The sequence below is a fragment of the Cavia porcellus genome, unplaced genomic scaffold (assembly GCF_034190915.1).
Source record: "Cavia porcellus strain 051 isolate PalLab524CR breed Dunkin Hartley unplaced genomic scaffold, mCavPor4.1 scaffold_18, whole genome shotgun sequence".
Lineage (NCBI taxonomy): Eukaryota > Metazoa > Chordata > Mammalia > Rodentia > Caviidae > Cavia > Cavia porcellus.
Genome location: NW_026947501.1, coordinates 39,685,899 through 39,705,079, shown reverse-complemented (window position 1 = coordinate 39,705,079; position 19,181 = coordinate 39,685,899). Strand labels below are relative to the sequence as shown.

Genomic DNA, 19,181 nt, shown 5'->3' with positions numbered 1-19,181 from the left:
TTACAGTTTTCTATGATGTTATAATTGAGAATAGTACTCAGTATTTAATGTCTTCCATACAATTACTCATGAGAGAAATGATCATCAGCAATTGTGCTAGAGAAACAGTGAGAGAGACATAAGAACAGGAATTTCCCCCAGATGAGAAATGTGTAACATAATACCTCATTTACTTTGTATTGGAATCCAAGAAGCTCAGTGCTAGAGCACATCCACAATCTCAGAACTTCCTTCTTTTAGGATTTTTTTAAGTATAAATTTTACATTTTTGAAAAGCTTCACTTTCAAGATACACTATTGTTCTTGTCTCATGTATAACTATGTGTTCAAAAACACATTGAGGCTACGAGGCAGGTTCAGCACCCATAGACATTCCCAGGTACACTCTGTCACTAACCACAAACACACCTGAGACTCACTGCTGCCTGCACCTGGCATAAATGCTCTAGATGTTTCAGATGCTCATACACAGCTTTCTTGTAATGGGGACATCATAAACAATTTCAATGGCTGTCTTGCTCTAGGGAAAATGCATTTTTTAATTTTTCAGAATATACACCAGTTATTCCTCTTGTCGGAATTCTGTGGATATCTCACTTGGAAGTGAGGCTCTCATCTTGGTGCATCCAATGATATACTTACACGGCACCACCCTCATTACCAGGTGCTGTACCTGGTGCCACTGGACTTCAAAGCTCGAAGTTGTTTACAGACAACCTTGGGGAGGAGGTATCCAATGCTAACCTTTCTGGAGGGGAACATAGCCAAGAAAGTACTCAGGAATGCTAAGGAGTAATACTTAAGGTCCATAGACTACAAATTCAGATGCTCTTGGTACTAAAAATGTCAATGAAAATATCAGAGAGGAAAGGGGTCTTTTCATATTTCTGATTTAGTTCTTATGAAAGGATAATGAGGGAATAAATTATAAACTTGAAATTATTTGAAATCTGGAGGAAAGTGCCCAAAAACACATTAATCTGTTCAATACACTTTATACACACTCTAAATCATTCAAATCATCTTTATAATTAAGGCACAAATATTATTGAAAACTAAATTTGTATTTTATTATTTGATTTAATCAATGTAATATCAACTTTTATCTTGCTATCAAGAGATTATTGCAACAATTATTTTCTCAGGAATAAAATATTAAAATAAATTCTTATCTCTGATGTCAGCTTCATCTATGGTGTTGGAACACTTCAGTTCAACACAGCCAAACTGCATGTGGTGTGTAGTTTTTAAAACTTGCTAATTTCCAAGGATAAGAATACGAAAGCTGACTCAGTGTGTCCGCATCTGATGCTACCGACTTGTGGTCTCCTGCCCATGTGTGTCAAGATTTAGAACTTTGTTATGTGACTGTTCCAATGAGCTGAAATTTATTTTATTTCATTTCATTTTCTACTGATTCATGTGAGACAGATGAAAAATAGGGCCTTAAGAATCCAGACAGATCCAACAAGTAAACTTTTCAAATTATGAGACTGTTGGAAAGAGCCCACACATTCAGAAGACAAAGTCACCCAAGACAGACAGTGAACAACATTCAGCCCAGCACCCTGAGGCTGAGGCAGGAGGATGGCCGGGTGGAATAGAAACTGGGCAGCTGAAAAACACAGTGAGACCCAGTCTCAGAATCAGAGAAATACAAAGGACTGGTGATCTCCTAGGTTTAATGAGTCTCCTAGGTTTAAGTCCCAACAAACACACACACACAGAGTAGTGAGTAATTAGCACATATACAGAGTCTCTAACTTACAATAAAAGCACACATAAAGAATACTATTTACTTATTTTACCACAAACATTCTTTCCCAAATATGTGAGAGGTGTACTGCAGCCCTTTTGCTGCCATAAAAAGTAACAGGAACTTATAGATGAAGGACAGCATGGCTTTACTCGCTCCCATCTCAGACAAACTCCAGGACCGTGGCAGCCATTGTTTCAAATTACCCTGAGGCATTAAAACATTGGATTCACTGTTGACATTCTGATATTGAGAACATGTCTTTAAACTATGGACACGGGCTGCTCAACATCTATTAAAATAAATAATAGATATGAAAAGATTGCTTTATGATCGCGCAGAAAAAAAGACTTATGAAATATTTGTCATTCATTTTGGATAAAACCAAGAGATATCTTTGCCTAAAAAATAAAACTGGTGAGTGTGTGTGTGTGTGTGTGTGTGTGTATATATATATATATATATATATATATATATATATATATATTTCTATATACATATAGGTATGCATATATACATATATTTCGGGATACACATATCTACAAGACAGCAGGCTTGAACAGATATGTACCAATTACCAAATCTATTTACAAGGAATTGCACATCCACTCTATAAGGCTTATTTTTGTTTTACTTCTTACCCTCCACAGAGTTACTGGTTTCCATCTTGAAGACATATATTTTTCTCTGTAACATATTCTTTTTATTTTAGTGCTCTTATGTCACTAAATTTCTAGCTTATTGAAAATATTATTTCTAATACTGGTTTCTAAGTTGATGAAAGTTTACCTAGTTACAACAAAAGGGCTTCTCACCTCTTCCACATCCTGTTAATGCAAAAAAAAAAAAAACCACCCTAAAATAATGAGTTTTCATGAAGTGAAAATTGCTTCTTTCTCTTCCAGGAAGCAAAGAAGCAGGAACCTTCCCCTCCCAGAGACTGATCTGCACACCCTCCTATCCTGGGCACTGCAGTCCTGCCTGGGATGGGCACAGTCCTTAGCACTGTGTCCCTGCCTGCAGAATCAGATTTTCTGAGGGATCCTTGTACTCACTGCTGCACACAGCATGGACTGTAGCTCTGTTGTTTTCCTCCAAATGCAGAGGATATTTTATGGGCCCACATGAGAAGCCTCCCCCCATGCTCTTCACTCTTTCTGCACCACTGCACCCACCAGGGAATTTGCATTTTGTCCCCAGGGAGGACCTTCACAAGCAAGTCTCAGATAAAAGCTGGCTCTAACGTTGCCTTCAATGATCAGGATTGATCAGTTCAGTTTCTCGAAATGAGGCTCCCTCTTCAGCTCCTGGGACTGACACTGCTCTGGATCCCTGGTAAGGACAGAGGGGGATGAGGTGGGACACAAGATGAGAGGTTAACACTTAGGGTCCCACTATCACAAGATCAGTTCTATTTGTACATGAGATATTCAGCCCTGATTTGAAGCATGGGTGTGTGAGGTTAGCTCAGTGAGTGAAGAAAATTCCTGAAGAAAAAAGGACTTGGCTTCTCATAAGAACACCACAAGGAAATAGAAGGGGTGCTGAGATGAATTCTAGAGGGTTCCTTGTAATTAGAAACCTCAAATATGAAAATGGACTCAAACTCAAATATGAAAATCTTTCATTGTACATTGAAATAAGGAAAATAATTTGATATTTAATAATGAAAATACACAGAAATCTATGAAAATGGCTCATGATGTTGGTTCCGGACATTGCACTTCTCCTTCATCATTTTAGGATCCACAGGAGACATAGTGATGACCCAGACCCCACTCTCTCTGTCTGTCACCCCTGGAGAGCCGGCCGTTATCTCCTGCAGGACCAGTCAGAGACTCCCGGCTAATGATGGAGACACCAATTTTTACTGGTTGGTGCACAAACCAGATCAGGTTCCAAGGGGTGTGATTTATCTGGTTTACAAAAAGTTCTCCTGGACCCCAGACAGGTTCAGTGGCGGTGGCTCAGGGACAGATTTCACACTGATAATCAGCAGGGTGGAGGCTGAGGATGCTGGAGTTTATTACTGTTACCAAGGTACAGATGCTCCTCCCACAGTGCTACAGCCCCGAACACAAACCTCCCTGCCTGGGGAGGCCCAGCTGCCCTTCTGCACTGCCCCTGGGGAGCAGCACAGCACAGCCTGCTCTGTGTGAGAGGAAGAGGTTGAAGAATCAGAACAGCAAGTTGGAGCTGATGCCTCTGCTTGGGACCAAGAATGAGGAAGACAGCAGAGCAACAAGGCCCTGTGTCAGGGAAGAGAAAGAGAAGAAAACTCTCCGCTCCTAAGTCTTTCTTCTGCACAAACTTGACACCAGATGCTGTAGTGAAAAGTAGGCAGATAGTGATTGTATTTTAAAGGCAAAACACTGAAACTTCTTTGTCTTTCTGGATGTGTTCTATGAGAACAAGGTGAAATTCAGGGCGACTGTTCCACTGGTTAAACCTGAGAAACAGGAGAATTTGAAACCATCTGTTGTGAGACCAGGAGTTGAAGGGAAGCAGCAAGGAGAGGCAGTGGGGCCTGAGCACTTGAAAGGGAGCAGCTTAAAATCCTGAGGAGTTGCCAGCCACAGGCTCATACTTTCCTAACCCAGAGGCACAGGAGGGATTCTGGGGATCAGGGAACTGCTCTGAGCTACCCAGAACAACTCCATAGAACAAGGAGAGTGTAAGCAGATGAACAGACTGGGACCCCGAGGTAACACAGTGTGCAAAGCAAAGAGATGAATAGAAATTCACATGGCAGGCCAACAAGGACTGGCTACTCAGATTTTAAAAAGGAACTGAGAGAGATTCATGCCCCAGAGACAAAATAACATTAATAGAATGATTTTTTCAGTTTTCAAATGTAAACTTAACCTATGTTACACTTAAAAGAAATTTCCGTTGGGGATCATTGCTATAAAAGGGGACAAGCAGTTCATTTGTGGGATTACAGCCCATTGAGCAGGGGGAGGAAAATGAAGGCTTCACCTTCAGAAGTGTGCATGTGCTCCCCTCTTCTGGTCACAGTCATGCACTGCAAGTGCCCAGCAACACGGTTCAGACTTTCAAAGTATTTATTGCAACATTTTGTTTACAACACTGTGACCTAATTCAACATCAGCAGAACCGTCACAGATATCTCAGGAAGCCCTAGGCATTTCATGTGTTCATTATTTTCATTTTATTTATTGGAAACTGACTCATATATAACACTCATGAATAATCATTTCCATTCTCTTCTTATGTGATCCACTTCTCTTGCAGTCATCAGAATTAACCCTTGCACACAGCCCTGTCCAAGATGGGCACAGCGCAAAAGCCATTCACATTACAGAAATCAAGTGTCTTGGGGTCTGTCTTTCAAAATCCATTTGCAATGGTTCTATCCACCCAGCAACTGATCGCAACTAGTGACAGAAACACAACCAAAATCGGGAATTAAATAACCTTATCAATATCATATGGCCATAATATCACATGATCCTTATGGACACTTATTTGTTCACAAAGAAGATCTTGTTTTAACCAGGGGTTCTGATTTTTTTCCTGCAAGATGCCTTTTGCACAATTTTGAATTGCACTAAAATTTATTCATACATGTGACAGAGATGTGGGCACTTAATTCAATTTTGCACCCAAATGAAATGCCTCATTGGCCTAACCCTAGTCTGTCCCAGGTATCAGGGGCTCCAAGGACATGGAGGATTTTAGAAAGTGAGACTGGCATCTTCCTGTGAAGAGCAGCCTGGCCCTGAGAATAAGGTGATCCAAGTGTAAAACTCAGGGATTCCAGTCATATGGGGAAAGGGTGCCTCATTCAGAGCTAAAGCCATGATTAGTAATTATCCCAGCCTCAGATGCACTAGGCTCTATCACATATTCCACGTCCATCCAGTGGGCACAGCTGAGCACCCAATTTATGAATCTAATCTCATCAGATTCCAGGCGTGACTTGAATACAAGAAACAAGCCCTCATTTGTCACAGGAATGCCACAGAATGCACTAATATAACAAGATAGAAAGGGGCAAGAGAATTTTCAGGGAATTCTGCCCACTGATCAACAGCAGTTCCACAGGGAATTTACACCTGTGTTAAGTCCTATTTTTCCATTGGTTATCACCAAGTTATGGAAATACAATAAAAACCAATTAAATGTAACAAAATTATCAACTAGAAGAAAGGTCAAAATAATACAGTGAACTAGAAAGACACAAGTTGGCAACTTCAGAGAACATGGCAGACAGATAGCAGCAGCTACGGAGGCTCTCTGAAAGACCCAGCTTAGAATTCAGGAATGGTGTGGAGTAAGGAATCATAAGCAAGAGGAGATACGCCCTGCTGACCCAAGAACAAACTGGGCTGAGAGAAACCAACTGGCAATAAAATCCTGGTGCTATAACAGGAACAGAAAAACCTCAGTGGGGAAGCTGGAGCCCACACCAATGGAAGCCACGTTTTGGGTTTCCCGCCACCACCACTGCGTCTACATCAGCTTGGCAAGGAGAGAGACATGCGAAAGCTCTGAGAACAGAATTGGTGAACAGAGTTGAAAGCAGGACGGGTGGGGAGCTGTGTATTGACCTGCGGTCAGTGAGAGAAACTGGGATTCTTCCACGGTCTAGCAGACTCCAACAGAGGACATTCTGGGACCGGGCAGACTTGTGGGAACAGGGCGCTGCAGTGACTTCAGTCATGTATCCCCCTCTCAAGTGGGATTGGTGAGCAGTGCCTAGCCTAGGTGATGCTGCTGGCTGAGACTCAGTAGGCTAGCACAACCCAGCTCCCAGTGCTTGGAGGTGCACACTAGCAGTGAAGCCTTCAATAGGTTGACCTGGAGGGGCAGGCCCCGCATAGGCTGCCTGGTCTGCAACTTCTTAGTGTGCTGTGATGGGCAGGAACACCTAGCCGGCACAATTCAATCAGACTGTGGCCGACAGGGAAGGAAGCTGGGCCTCCTATATACGCTTGCATATATAAGGAACAAAGAATATGGGAAGAGGCAGCAACAAGAAAGGCTCCTGGGCCCCCAATCCTAACAAAGAGGCAATAGCAGACACAGCACCCATAGATATAAAGCGCTATCTCCAGAGCCTCATAGACAACTTCAGGAATGAAGTTATTAATGACCTGAAGCTAGACATAAGCGGAATAGAGAAGTGCTAAGCATCACCCAAGAAAAAACAGATGGTGGAATGGAAGAACAGAAAAAGAGGGGAGAATTGTTTGATGGAGAAAATAGAGAAAGCATAGAATACATGAAGCAGGTTCAAAGAGATTACCAGGAAACTAAAAACTCTATCAACAACTGGCATAACAGCTTGAAAGAAACGAAGGACAGATTTTCTGAACTGGAGGGCAGATTTGTAATATGGGAGCATGAAATGAAAAACTTCTTAAAAATAACAAAGAAGCAAACAGCAATAATACAAAGTCTAGAAGATGATAAGAAGATCTATAACTTAATAATTAAGAACATAAAAGAAGAAGTAGGGACACAAACAAATGAACTACAAAAGCTACTCATAGTAATAATCCAGGAGAATTTTCCTCATTTAGCAAAAGTTAAAGATACTCAGTTGTATGAAGCATACAGGATCCCAGCCATACAGGACCTACAACCCAAACAGAGCAACACCCAGGCATATAATAATTAAAATTCCAGAAATCCAATACAAGAACAGAATATTAAAAGCAGTCAGAGAAAAGAAACAGATCACTAACAAGGGAACACCCATCAGAATTACAGCAGACTTCTCGGCACAAACCATCAAATCACGAAGAGCGTTGGAGGAAATAATTCAAGCTTTGAAAGATAATAGTCTCCAGGCAAGATTGATATATCCTGCACAACTATCCCTGGAAATTGATGGAAAAACAAGGTGCTTCCAGGATAAAGAGGAACTAGGGGAATATGCAACCACCAATTCAACTCTACAGAGAATATTGCAGGATATTCTAAAAAAGAAAAATACGAAGAATCCAGAAATAGTGGCAGAGAGGCTACAATGAATGGAGCAGAAAACAAAATGAAGAAGACAAACTGAGAACTAATGACAGAAAAAGAGCTCAACAGAAATGAGGCAGAGAAGATTGGATGATAGGAACAGTTATTTTGGAGAAAATGAGGTCTTAATACGTAATACTGATTTAGTATCATCTTGTTTTGAAGTCTCATCAAGCTTTTGTTCTTCTGTCTCCATTGGTCTAAACAGGTTGTATCTTACTGGATTTTATTATATATGATAGTATAGGCAAAAACTTTTATACATAAGGAGATTATACAGAAACCATTGTTCATTTTCTGTTAGTTGATTCTAAATACCCTGTAATACTGTCATTCTCTTAAATGGTTTTACATTGTTTTGATATATTTGATGCTACAGTATATGAAGTTATACTCAAAGATTTCAAGGAAAGACACAATATGGTAACTACTTTTATGACGGGATTATCTTGTGGTGAAACACTATTTTGCTTAAATGGTTATGCTTTGATCTGCGCTGTTTTGCTGTTATGCCCTCTTTTATCTGAATCTCCACTTTATTATTTACTTTTTTATTTTTATCCTTTTAATTAAGGGAAAAATAAATTAAAAAATAGCAGGATATATTATAGTAACCCACTTTGACTTTCCATTATCTTGATTTAAAGCCCTGTATTGCTCTCACCATCTTGTTTTGACTGATGTTCCTCTATTCTGTTTTGCTTGATAGTACCAGGTTTGAAAGTTTAGGCAACAGCTGTGAAGATAGTGGGATTCATTATGATGCCCATTCTGGTCGACTATTATCTACTTTTGAAGACCAAAATGTCTCCAATGTTTTGGTTTTGTTCTTTACTGTTTTGTTCAATTTTATTATAACTGATGATATAGGCAATTCTATTAGAGATAGCAGGAGGCATTATGGTAACCATTGTTGATCACCTTGTATTATGGTTTTACATTATCTATTATGTCCACCCTTTTGATTTGACTGACTTTGTTCTGTTATGTCACATTTGGTTCTACTCTCTTCCAAAAAAGTAATAAGAACTGTGGGACCAACAAAACCCAAAATGTGTAATTGTCATTGTACAAAAGAGAGAAAAAGAAAGTGCTCTAAACAATATAACTGCATGTATATTTAAGTGTATAAGATAGATAATGATATTACTGAGTTTTGTTGGATCATTGAACAGAACTGTTTGCAGTCTCACTGTTGGAATGTCCACTTTATAAGCTTTAATTTTGTAACTTGAACAATTATTTCTAAGATGACAATATGTAATGCATTAACTTGTGATTTCCTACTGTTTATTTTTTTCTGTAAATCTTTATAAGTTGTACCCTTTCTCTGCTTTTTTTCTTTTACTCTTTAAATAAAATTTAAAAAAAGAAAGACACAAGTTAATAAATAAGAGCTTAATAATATAATAAGCTTAGCATGGACACATAAAAAATAAAAAAATACAATAAAAGAAAGAAAATGTGTAATAGAAATGGAAAACAAGAGATAAAAATATTAGATCGTATTAAATATAAGTAAATAAAATAAACAAAGTAAAGAAAATAATAAGGCAGAGCAAATGAATCAAGTTCTAAAATTCTCTTGATGAGACTATTAGATGAAAGAAATATTTTTTCTGGGCTTTCTAATATTGAATTAGAACTTATGTGAGGACAGTGGTAAATCCCTGCTTAGGACAGATGTATTTCTCGCACCAACAGATGATTCTGTTGATAGGTGAGCTCTACTGTGTCTTTGCCCCTGGGCAAGGCCAGGAAAGGATTGTGTGTGTGTGTGTGTGTGTGTGTGTGTGTGTGTGTGTGTGTCTGCATGCACATGGAGTTGCTGCCATGCATGTAGCTTTGCAGCCTGCTGGCCAGGTAGGCGCACAGCCATGCAAAATTCTCCATCCTGTACTCTCAGGGATGGAGCCAAGGTGTACCTCAGGGCACATCTGCAAATGTGTCACAAAGCAGAGGAAGCAAATGCACCACTGACTTCTACACTGAAACAAACTACTATTCAGTCTTACTCTCACAATAATCAGAACCAGGCCCCTCAACCAGCCACATGTGATGGGTCCACTGGTCTCCACACAGGGCAGTGTCCTCCTCAAGCAAAGTGGCTAACTGCTTCAGCTCTGAGAAAGCACGAGGATGACCTTTCCCCTCTCCACAAGCGTCTCATGTGGCCACCTCCCACCAGGCGCTGCAGCACTGAGCACTTAGGGTCCACTGTTTTCTGAAGCCCCACAGTGGTTCGCTGCCAATTATTGGGACTTTCTCCAGATGGCTCATGTTCCACTGAAACAGGGTGGAGAAAACAAACAAAAGAGAGAACCAACAAAATGGAATGAAGGAAGAGCAAACAAAGAAATCAGGGAGGAAGAGGCAGAAGATGGGAGAGAAAAGACACAAGTAAGGGACAGATTTGGTACACAATTTTTGTTGTTTGTCACTGAACCTGCCTGAGCTGCTGTCACATTCATCTGGAAAGTACTGAAGAGCGCAGCAAACCAGAGCTCCATTCTCCACCCGGGGCAAGAGTTCTGCAGCAGCCGCCTGGGCCACAACTCACTCTGCATGGGCTCTTGGGCATGCTAAACTAAGCTGGCTAAGAAGGGCTCTCTCAGAGTGAAGTGAACATCAAAGGGACAGTAGAAATTATCCTTCCCACAACTTCTATGCAGTAAAAAGAGAGCTCTAAGTACATTGGGAAATGATGAGATTAAAAACAAATAAGATTTCTTGGAAGTAATAAGTGTAGATCAATATGGCCAATATATCTGTATTTCGACAAAGTCTGCTTCAGAAGGATTGGGAGTTTTCAGTCTTGAAAGTGGATAAACACAGCCTTCTTGAGGAGGTGCCCACCTGAAACTCTGTCAGTAGGAGGACACAACTATGCCAAATCCTCAAGAATGCTCACAAATGCTATGTAAAGTGCCGTAGATTACAAAGTCAGAGATTCAAGGTACTAAAATTCAAATAGATAAACTCAGTATCAGTGAAAATATCAGATGGAAAAGGACATTTCCCATACTTCTGATTTGGTACTTAGGGGAAGATACTGAGGAAATCAATCATAAACTTGTTATTATTTGGAAAATGAAGGAAACTAAAGGAAAAAATAAAACTAATCAGCTGTGTAAAATGAACATCTCCATCCTTTTTATACCCAGTGTAAATCATTCAAATCATCTTTATAATCATGAAAAATACTATTCACAATTCAATTTGTGATTTATTATTTGATTTAATCAATATGATGTCCCCTTTACTTTTGTTTTCAGGAGTTTATTGCTATGATTATTGTCTTAGTTATGAAATATTACCATAAATTCTTGTACTCTGATGTGACTCTCACCACGATGCTGGGATGCTTCAATATAGCACAGCCCAACTTCATGTGGTTTATTAAATGTCCTGATTTACAAGGACAAGAATATGAAAGCTGACGCTGTTGTACCCTAAAACAAGGCTCCCAAGATATTAATCACAAAGGAGGGTCAAGACATCTGTAAAAGAACACTTTATTTAAGCTGGTACTCAGTAGCACAGTGCAGATGGAGTTTGCAAAGCTGTGCACCTGCGCTAGAATTTTGACAGATTTTTATAGTTCATTTATGATTAGCTCATTGATCATTAAGTACATAGCGATAAGAAACAGAACCAAGGTGAGCCTTTGTTGCCCTTTGCATGAGGTCACAGGCATTTCACAGGGGGTGGTTAGTCAATTCATAGTCCTTGGTCTGCCAATTCCAGGAACATTTGTCTCTCATAAAGGGAACAATGGTTGACACAGCATAATTTGTTTCTGGCAAAGGGAACAAAGGTTGACAAAGCAAACAGGTTACTAAATGACATACTAAATGACACAATATGAACATCGCAGGCAGTCAATCTATAACGAAATGGTTGGTGCTTCGTAGTTACTAGGGTAATGAGCACAGAACAGAAAGACAATTCTGCTAATAACTATCCTTTTAACTAAATATTTTTGCTAGTAACTATCTTTTAACTAACTATTTTAGTTTTTTAAAAATTTAGTACAACAGCTCAATGTGTACTAAATGTCTGATGCTAACAACTCGTGGTCTCCTCTACATCTGTGTTAAACTTTAGAACTTTGATATCTGATGGCCTCAATGAGCTAAATTTATTTTATTTCATTTCATTTATTACTTATTCATGTGACACAGATGAGGATCAAGGCCTTAAGAGATGACACAGGTCCAACAAGTGAATGTTTCAACCTCTCGGACTATTTGGAGAGAACCCACACATTCAGAAAACAAAGTCACACGAGATAGTGAATGACTGTCAGCCCAGCACACTGAGGTTGAGGCAGGAGAATGAACAGTGGAGCAGAAACTTGGCAGCTGAACACTGATATAAGACCCAGTCTCAGAATCAAAGAGATACAAAGGATGCATGATGTAGTTCAGTGTGAATGTTCTAGGTTTAACAGCCAAAACCCACCCATCACACATAGAGGGGGATAAGCACATCCAGAGAATATTTTATGGACAATTAGAGCACACATTACAGAATCCTCCTTTACGTAACTTTTCACAAATGCACTTTCCCAAATGTGTGAGAGGCATGCAGCAACTCTAGAGCTGTCATAAAAAATTACATAACCTTATAGATGAATGACAGCTTGGATTTACTCTCTCATAGCTTTTGAGGAAGTTAAAACTTAAAACCCTAGAAGAAGTTAAAGTATCATTCTTTGCAGATGACATGCATCTCTACATAGAAGACCCCAATGAAAAACCCCATTGAAAGATTTCTAGATATAGTAGGTAAATTTAGAAATGCAGCTGGATACAAAATCAATACTCAAAAATCAATAGCATTTCCATACACTAACAACAAAATCACACAGAGAGAAATAAGAGAAGCCACACCCTTCACATTAGCAACCAAAGAAATGAAATATTTAGGAATTATTTTCACAAAAGATGTGAAAGATCTACATAGGAAAAATTATAATAAACTGAAAAAGATAAAATGAAGAGGATCTCAGAAAGTGGAAAGACATCCCTTGCTCATGGATAGGAAGAATAAATATTGTGAAAATGGCCATTCTCCCAAAGCTGTTATACAGATTCACTGAATCCTGATAAAAATACCATCAATATACCTCATAGATTTCGAGAAATCACTCCTAACTTTCATCTGGAGTGAGGAGAGACCTAGAAGAGCAAGGACAGTTCTAAGCCACAAAGACAAGGCAGAAGGCATCACAATCCCTGACTTGAAGTTATACTACAAATCAACTGTAGTAAAATCAACCTGGTACTGCAATAAAAATCAATCTAAAGATCAGTGGAATAGATTAGAAGGTACAACCACAGCTACAAAGATACTCAACCACCTTATCTTTGATAAAGGGGCCAAACATGTTCACTGGAATAAAGACAGTCTCTTTAATAAATGGTGCTGAAATAACTGACTCTCCATATGCCAAAAACCAAAACTAGACCCATGCCTATCACCATGTATAAAATTAAAATTCAAATGGATCAAAGATATGAATATTAAAACAGAAACACTAAGTATATTGGAAAACAAAGTGGGTAAAAACATTGAAGACATAGGGGTAGGTAGAGAATTCATGAACAGGAATCAAAATGCATGGGAAATACTTCCCAGAATCACAACTGGGCTCATGTCTTATTAAAAGTTTCTGCACATCAAAATAAATCTCTAGCATAGTGAAACGAAAACCTACAAACTGGGAAAAAAAAACTTATCATACTGTGCCTCAGACAAAGGACTTCTGTCTAAAACATATAAGAAATTAAAAAAAAAATCAGACCCCAAAATTCAAGGATCCAATCCAATAATGGGCATCTGAGATGAAAACACAATTCTCAGATGAAGAAATACAAATGGCAAATTAATACATGAAAAATGTTCATCAGCACGACTTATTAGAGGAATGCAAATTAAAACCGCACTGAGATTCCATCTCACTCCAGATAGAATGGCCAGGAGCAAGAAAACTACCAACAACAAATGCTGAAGAGGCTGTGGGGAAAAAGGAACTCTCCTGCACTGTTGGTGGGAATGTAGACTGTTGCAACCATTTTGGAGGTCAGTTTGGAGATTTCTCAGAAAGCTGGGATTGGAGGTCCCATTTGTTCCAGCTATTTCACTTCTAGGCTAATTCCCTGAAGAACTGAAGACTTCATATCACAGTGATATATGTGCACCCAGATTCATAGCAGCACAGTTTGTAATAGCCAGATCTTGGAAACAACCTAAGTGTCCATCAACTGAGGAATGGATAAAAGTTGTGGTATTTTTATACAATGGAGACTCAACTATAAAGAATGATCACAGTAAGGTATTTGTAAATAAATGGACACAGCTTTAGAACATACTCATAAGCAAAATAAATCAAACTCACATGTATAAATACCGAATATTTACCTAGTGTAAGAAATAGTAAGAACACATAAAAGTATGTGGTAATCATGATTCCCCATTATATTTTGAAGCCTTATAATGTTTTCATTCATTAATTGGAATGGTTTTATTCTGGGGTGTTTGATTTTATTGTCTGTGATAGTATGAACAGCTATTTTGAAGAAAACAAGACATTAAATTAGCTAGTGCTGATGTAATATCAGCTTGTTTTGAAGTCCCATCAAGCTTTTGCTCTCCTGTCTCCATCGGTTTTATCATGTTGTATCTTACTGGATTTTAGTATATGTGATAGTATACACAAAGCTTTTTATAGACAAGTAGGTAATATAGAAACCATTGTTCATTATTCGTTAGTTGGCTTTAAATACCCTGTAATACTTTCATCCTCTTAAATGGTTTTACACTGTCTTGTTATGTTTGCTGCTATAGTATATGAAGGTATACACAAATATTTCAAGGAAGTGGACACTATGGTACCTACTGTTATACTGGGTTATCTTGAGGTGAAACACTATGTTGCTTAAATTGTTCTGTTCTGACTTGTGTTGTTATGCCATCTTTTATCTTAATATTCTTTATTTTTTTAACTTAAAAAAAACAAGTTAAATCACCTTCCACTGTGACCATTTTTATAAACTCTAGGATCATGTCACTATTGGTCAAATTGCCCTGAGATGTTAGAACATTGGATTCAATCATGCCATTCTGATATTTAGAATACCTCTTTAAATTATGGACCATGGTTACCCAATGTCTGTTAAAACAGAGTAGCTATGAAAATGTTGCATTATGATCATTCAGAAAAAAGTAGCATCAATTGTGTCTCATTCATTTATGTAAAACCAAGAGATTTTTTTGCGTAAGAATTAAAACTGGGGGATGTGTGTGTGTGTGTATCAGGATACAAATATCTAAAAGAGAACAGGCTTGCCAGGTATTTACCAATTTCAAAATCTAATAACAAGTAATTTATCGAAATATATATATATATATAGTTTATTTTTTTTTCTTTTACTTCTTACCTTCAACAGTTACTGATCTCCAACCAGAAGACAAATATTTTTCTCTGTATCATGATTTGGTTTTGATGCTCCTATGACATTTAATTTCTAGGTCAAAGAAAAGGTTATATCTAGTACCTGTTTCTGGGATGATGAGAGTTCAAACAGTGATGTCAAAAGGGCTTACCAGCTCTGTTACGTGCTGTTAACAGTAGAAAGGAATAAAAATGTGTTCTCATGAAGGGAGAATTGCTTCCTCCTCTTGCAGGAGGCTAAGAGGCATGAGCATTCCCTCCCAGAGACTGATCTGCACACATCCTTGTATCCTGGGGACTGCAGAACTTTCTGGGGTGGGCAGAGCCCTAAGCACTGTGTCCCTGCTGCAGATGCAAATTTTCCAAGGCATCCTTGTGCCCACTGCTGCACACAGCATGGACTGTAACTCAATTGTTTCTTCCAAATGCAGAGGACATTTTATACCACTGGGCTCACATGAGAAGCCTCCCTCCATGCTCTGCACTCTTTCTGCACCACTGCACCCATCAGGGGATTTGCATTTTGTCCCCAGGGAAGCTTTTCCAAGCAAGTCTCAGATGAAAGCTGGCTCTAACTTGGCCTTGACTGATCAGAACTCGGCAGTTTAATTTCTCAAAATGAGACTCCCTCGTCAGCCCCTGGGCTGCTACTGCTCTGGATCACTGGTGAGGACACACGGAGGTGAGGAGGGGGATTGGTTGTCAAGGTGAGTTTCTGCATCCCACTGCTGCTGAGCTGACTTCTGTCCATATGTGAGATGTGCCACCCTAACTTAAAGCATGGGTGAGTGAGGTTAGATCAGGGAGTCAAGAAAATTCCCAAAGGTCTGAGGAACTGGCCTCTGATGAAGATTGCCACAAAGAAAGACAGGCTGGCTCAGATGAATTCTAGAGGGATCCTTGGGATTAGAAATCTTGGACACAATCTCTAATTTGAAAATTTTTCATTGTAGATTAAGATAAAAATATTAATTTCACTTCATAATGAGAAAACATAGAAATCTATGAAAAAGGCTCATGATGTTGTTTCCTGACATTGCAATTCTCTTTAACCATTTTACAACCCATGGGAGATGTTGGGATGTCCCAGACCTCACTCTCTCTGTCAGTCACCACTGAAGAAACGACCTCCATCTCCTGCAGGGCCGGTCAGGGCCTTCTGCATAGTGATGGAGACACTTATTTGCATTGGGTTGTGCAAAAGCCAGACCAGGCTCCAAGAGGTGTGATTTATGAGGCTTCCAACCAATATTCTGGTATCTCAGAGAGGTTCAGTGGCAGTAGTTCAGGGACAGATTTTAAACTCAAAATCAGCAAGGTGCAGCCTGAAGATGTTGGACTTAATTACAGTTATCAAGGTACACATGTGCCTCTCACAGTGATGCAAGCCTAAATACAAACTTCCCTGCCAGGGGAGGCCCAGCTGCCCTCCTGCACTGTGGTCTTGGGAGTACCACAGAACATCCTGAGGTGTGAGAGGAAGAGGCTGAACAACCAGAACAACAAGTTGCAACTGAGGCCTCTGCCTGGGACAGAAAGTGAGAAAGATAGCAGAGTAGCAAGGACCTGTGTCATGGAAGAGAAAGAGAGAAGAAATCTCTCCACTCTGAGGTCCTCCTTGTGCACACTCTTGACCCAACACATGGTGTAGCGAAAAGTAGGCAGAAGGTGACTGTATTTTAAAGACAAAACAAATGAACTTCATTGTATTTCTGGATGTGCTGTGTAAGAAAATGGTAAAAAAAAAATCACAATAAGTGTTCCAAAAGTTTGAATCTGTGCAACTAGAAAATTTGAAAACATATGTAGTGAGACCAGGGGAGTTGAAGGGAAGCAGCAACAAGTGGCCTGGGGACTGAGGACATGGAAGGGAACAGGTTAGAATTTTGAGATGTCCCATGACTCCAGCTGGTCATGACCTAACCCAGAGGCACAGGAGGGATTCTGGAGATCCAAGACCTGCACTGAGTTATGAAGAACAATTCCAAAGGAGAAAGTGAGCAGAAACAGATGGAAGCAGATGAGACCCCGAAGGTAACACGGTGTGGAAAGCAAAGAGATGAAGAGAAATCCAATGGGAGGCACAGAAGCACTGGCTACTATGATAAAAATAAAAAGAAAGAAAGAAAGAAAGAGTGAAACTAAGAGAGATTCATGTCCCAGAGTCAAAATACCATTAGTAGAATGATATTTCGGTTTTCAAATGTAAACTTAACCTATGTTACATTCAAATGCAATTTCCCCTTGGGGATCCTTTCATTTGTGGGATCACAGGACCTTGAGCAGGAAGATACTGAAGGTTTCAGCTACAGAAGTGTGCATGTGCTTCCCTTTTTTGGTCACCTTCTTACACTGCAAGTGCCTAGCAACATTGTTCAGCCTCTTTCAAACTATTTATTACAATATTTTGCTTACAACACTGTGACCTTCTTATGGTTTGAAAACTGGTGCTCAACTTAACGCCAGCTGGATTACATCAGCATGCAGTGAGAGAAGATTCTCCACCTGAAGAGTGTTGCCAGGATAAATAGGTGGAGAAGAAGAGAGGTGTTGGGAGGGATTGAGGCATTAAGGAGACATTCTGGGTTCTCCTATGAGTTGCTGTCTGAGCTGTTGGTTCTCCTGGAGAAGCTTTGGTCTTCATATCGAGCATTGATTCCTGGCTCCAGGGTGGAAGACATGTTCTCCAGGATGAACTCGTCACGCTGCTTCTTGGCACATACCTGACTGTGCTTGTCGTTGGAGGAGCTCGGGGCCTCCGTGTCGCTAAGGACACCTGGGGTGCCTTTCAGGACAGCCCTGCTCTTTGATGTGAGTGTGACTTCTCGGCTCCAGTGTAGAACCCTCATCCCACTAGCACAGCTCCTTCATCCTGCTGGTATAGACTTTCTGGCTTCCACCGCTGACCCTTGGGTTTTCGCGGCACGAATCTGTAAAAGAGACTGGTGCGAGTCCCTCTTGTGGGCTCTGGACTTGCAGTTGGACTCGGGGAGGCGTTGTTCTGAGCTCTGGGTTTTTATCTGGACTCATGTGGGACATTGCCATGGGATTTAGACTCTTGACTAAATAATCTGTATTGTTGGTGTTGTGGATAGATTTCCTGCATTCTCCTGTGTTAACTTCCGGTGACCGTTATAAAAATAATAAAAACTCCATGTCCTGATATAAATTGTTCTCTGTGTACAACCCCTGACTAGGACAGACCTAATTCAACATCAGCAGAATTGCCGCAGATATCTCAGGAAACTTTAGGCTTTTAATGTTTTCATTTTTTTTCATTTTATTATTGGAAACTGGATCATGCACAACACTCATGAATAATCATTTCTGTAGTCCTCCTAAAGTGATCCAGTGATCATGCAGTCCTTAGGATTAACCCTGGCACACACCCCTGCCCCAACCAAGCACAGCATGCACAGCACAGAAACAATTCTCTATGCTACAGAAATCAAGTGTCCTAGGCTCTAATGATCTTGCAGAACACACTTGTAATGCTCCTATCAACCCAGCCACTGATACCAACTGGTGGCAGAAACACAATCCAAATCACAAACCAAGTACACTTACAAAATCATATTGTCACAATCCCTAGTGAAATTTATATGTTCACAAGGAAGGTCTTGTTTTCACCTACAATTCTGATTTTTTCCTAGAAAGTGCAATTCCTTTGCACATCTTTGGATGCATTAACATTTGTTATACAAGTAACAGAGATGTGCACAGTTTTTCAGTTTTGGACCCTAGGCAAATGCCTCACTGGCCTCACCATAGTCTGTCCCAGGAACCAGGGAATCCAAGGACATGGAGGATTTTATTCACAAGATATTGGCATCTTCACTATGAACAGCAGCCCATCCAACCCTGGGAAATAACAGCGCACACTTGAAAGGGATAAATACAGAGACAGAAAGACACATGAGGGAAGGATGGGCTGGGGAGAGCACATGTGAAAGAAGCACTAAGTGAGGG

General features: G+C 39.8%; 1 long non-coding RNA gene across 4 annotated transcripts in view; it reads right to left on the bottom strand.

The window, feature by feature from the left end:
* The window catches only part of LOC111756564 (uncharacterized), a 44,760-nt gene that overhangs the window by 16,527 nt on the left and 9,052 nt on the right, over positions 1–19,181 (bottom strand). For 2 of the 4 annotated variants that reach the window (XR_010040715.1, XR_010040714.1), the window contains one exon: positions 11,255–18,142. The exons of 1 other annotated variant lie outside the window; for it this stretch is intronic. This is a non-coding gene — a long non-coding RNA (uncharacterized LOC111756564). Of the gene's footprint in view, positions 1–11,254; positions 19,171–19,181 lie in introns of those variants that run through there. One more of the 4 variants, XR_010040716.1, reaches the window with a different exon arrangement.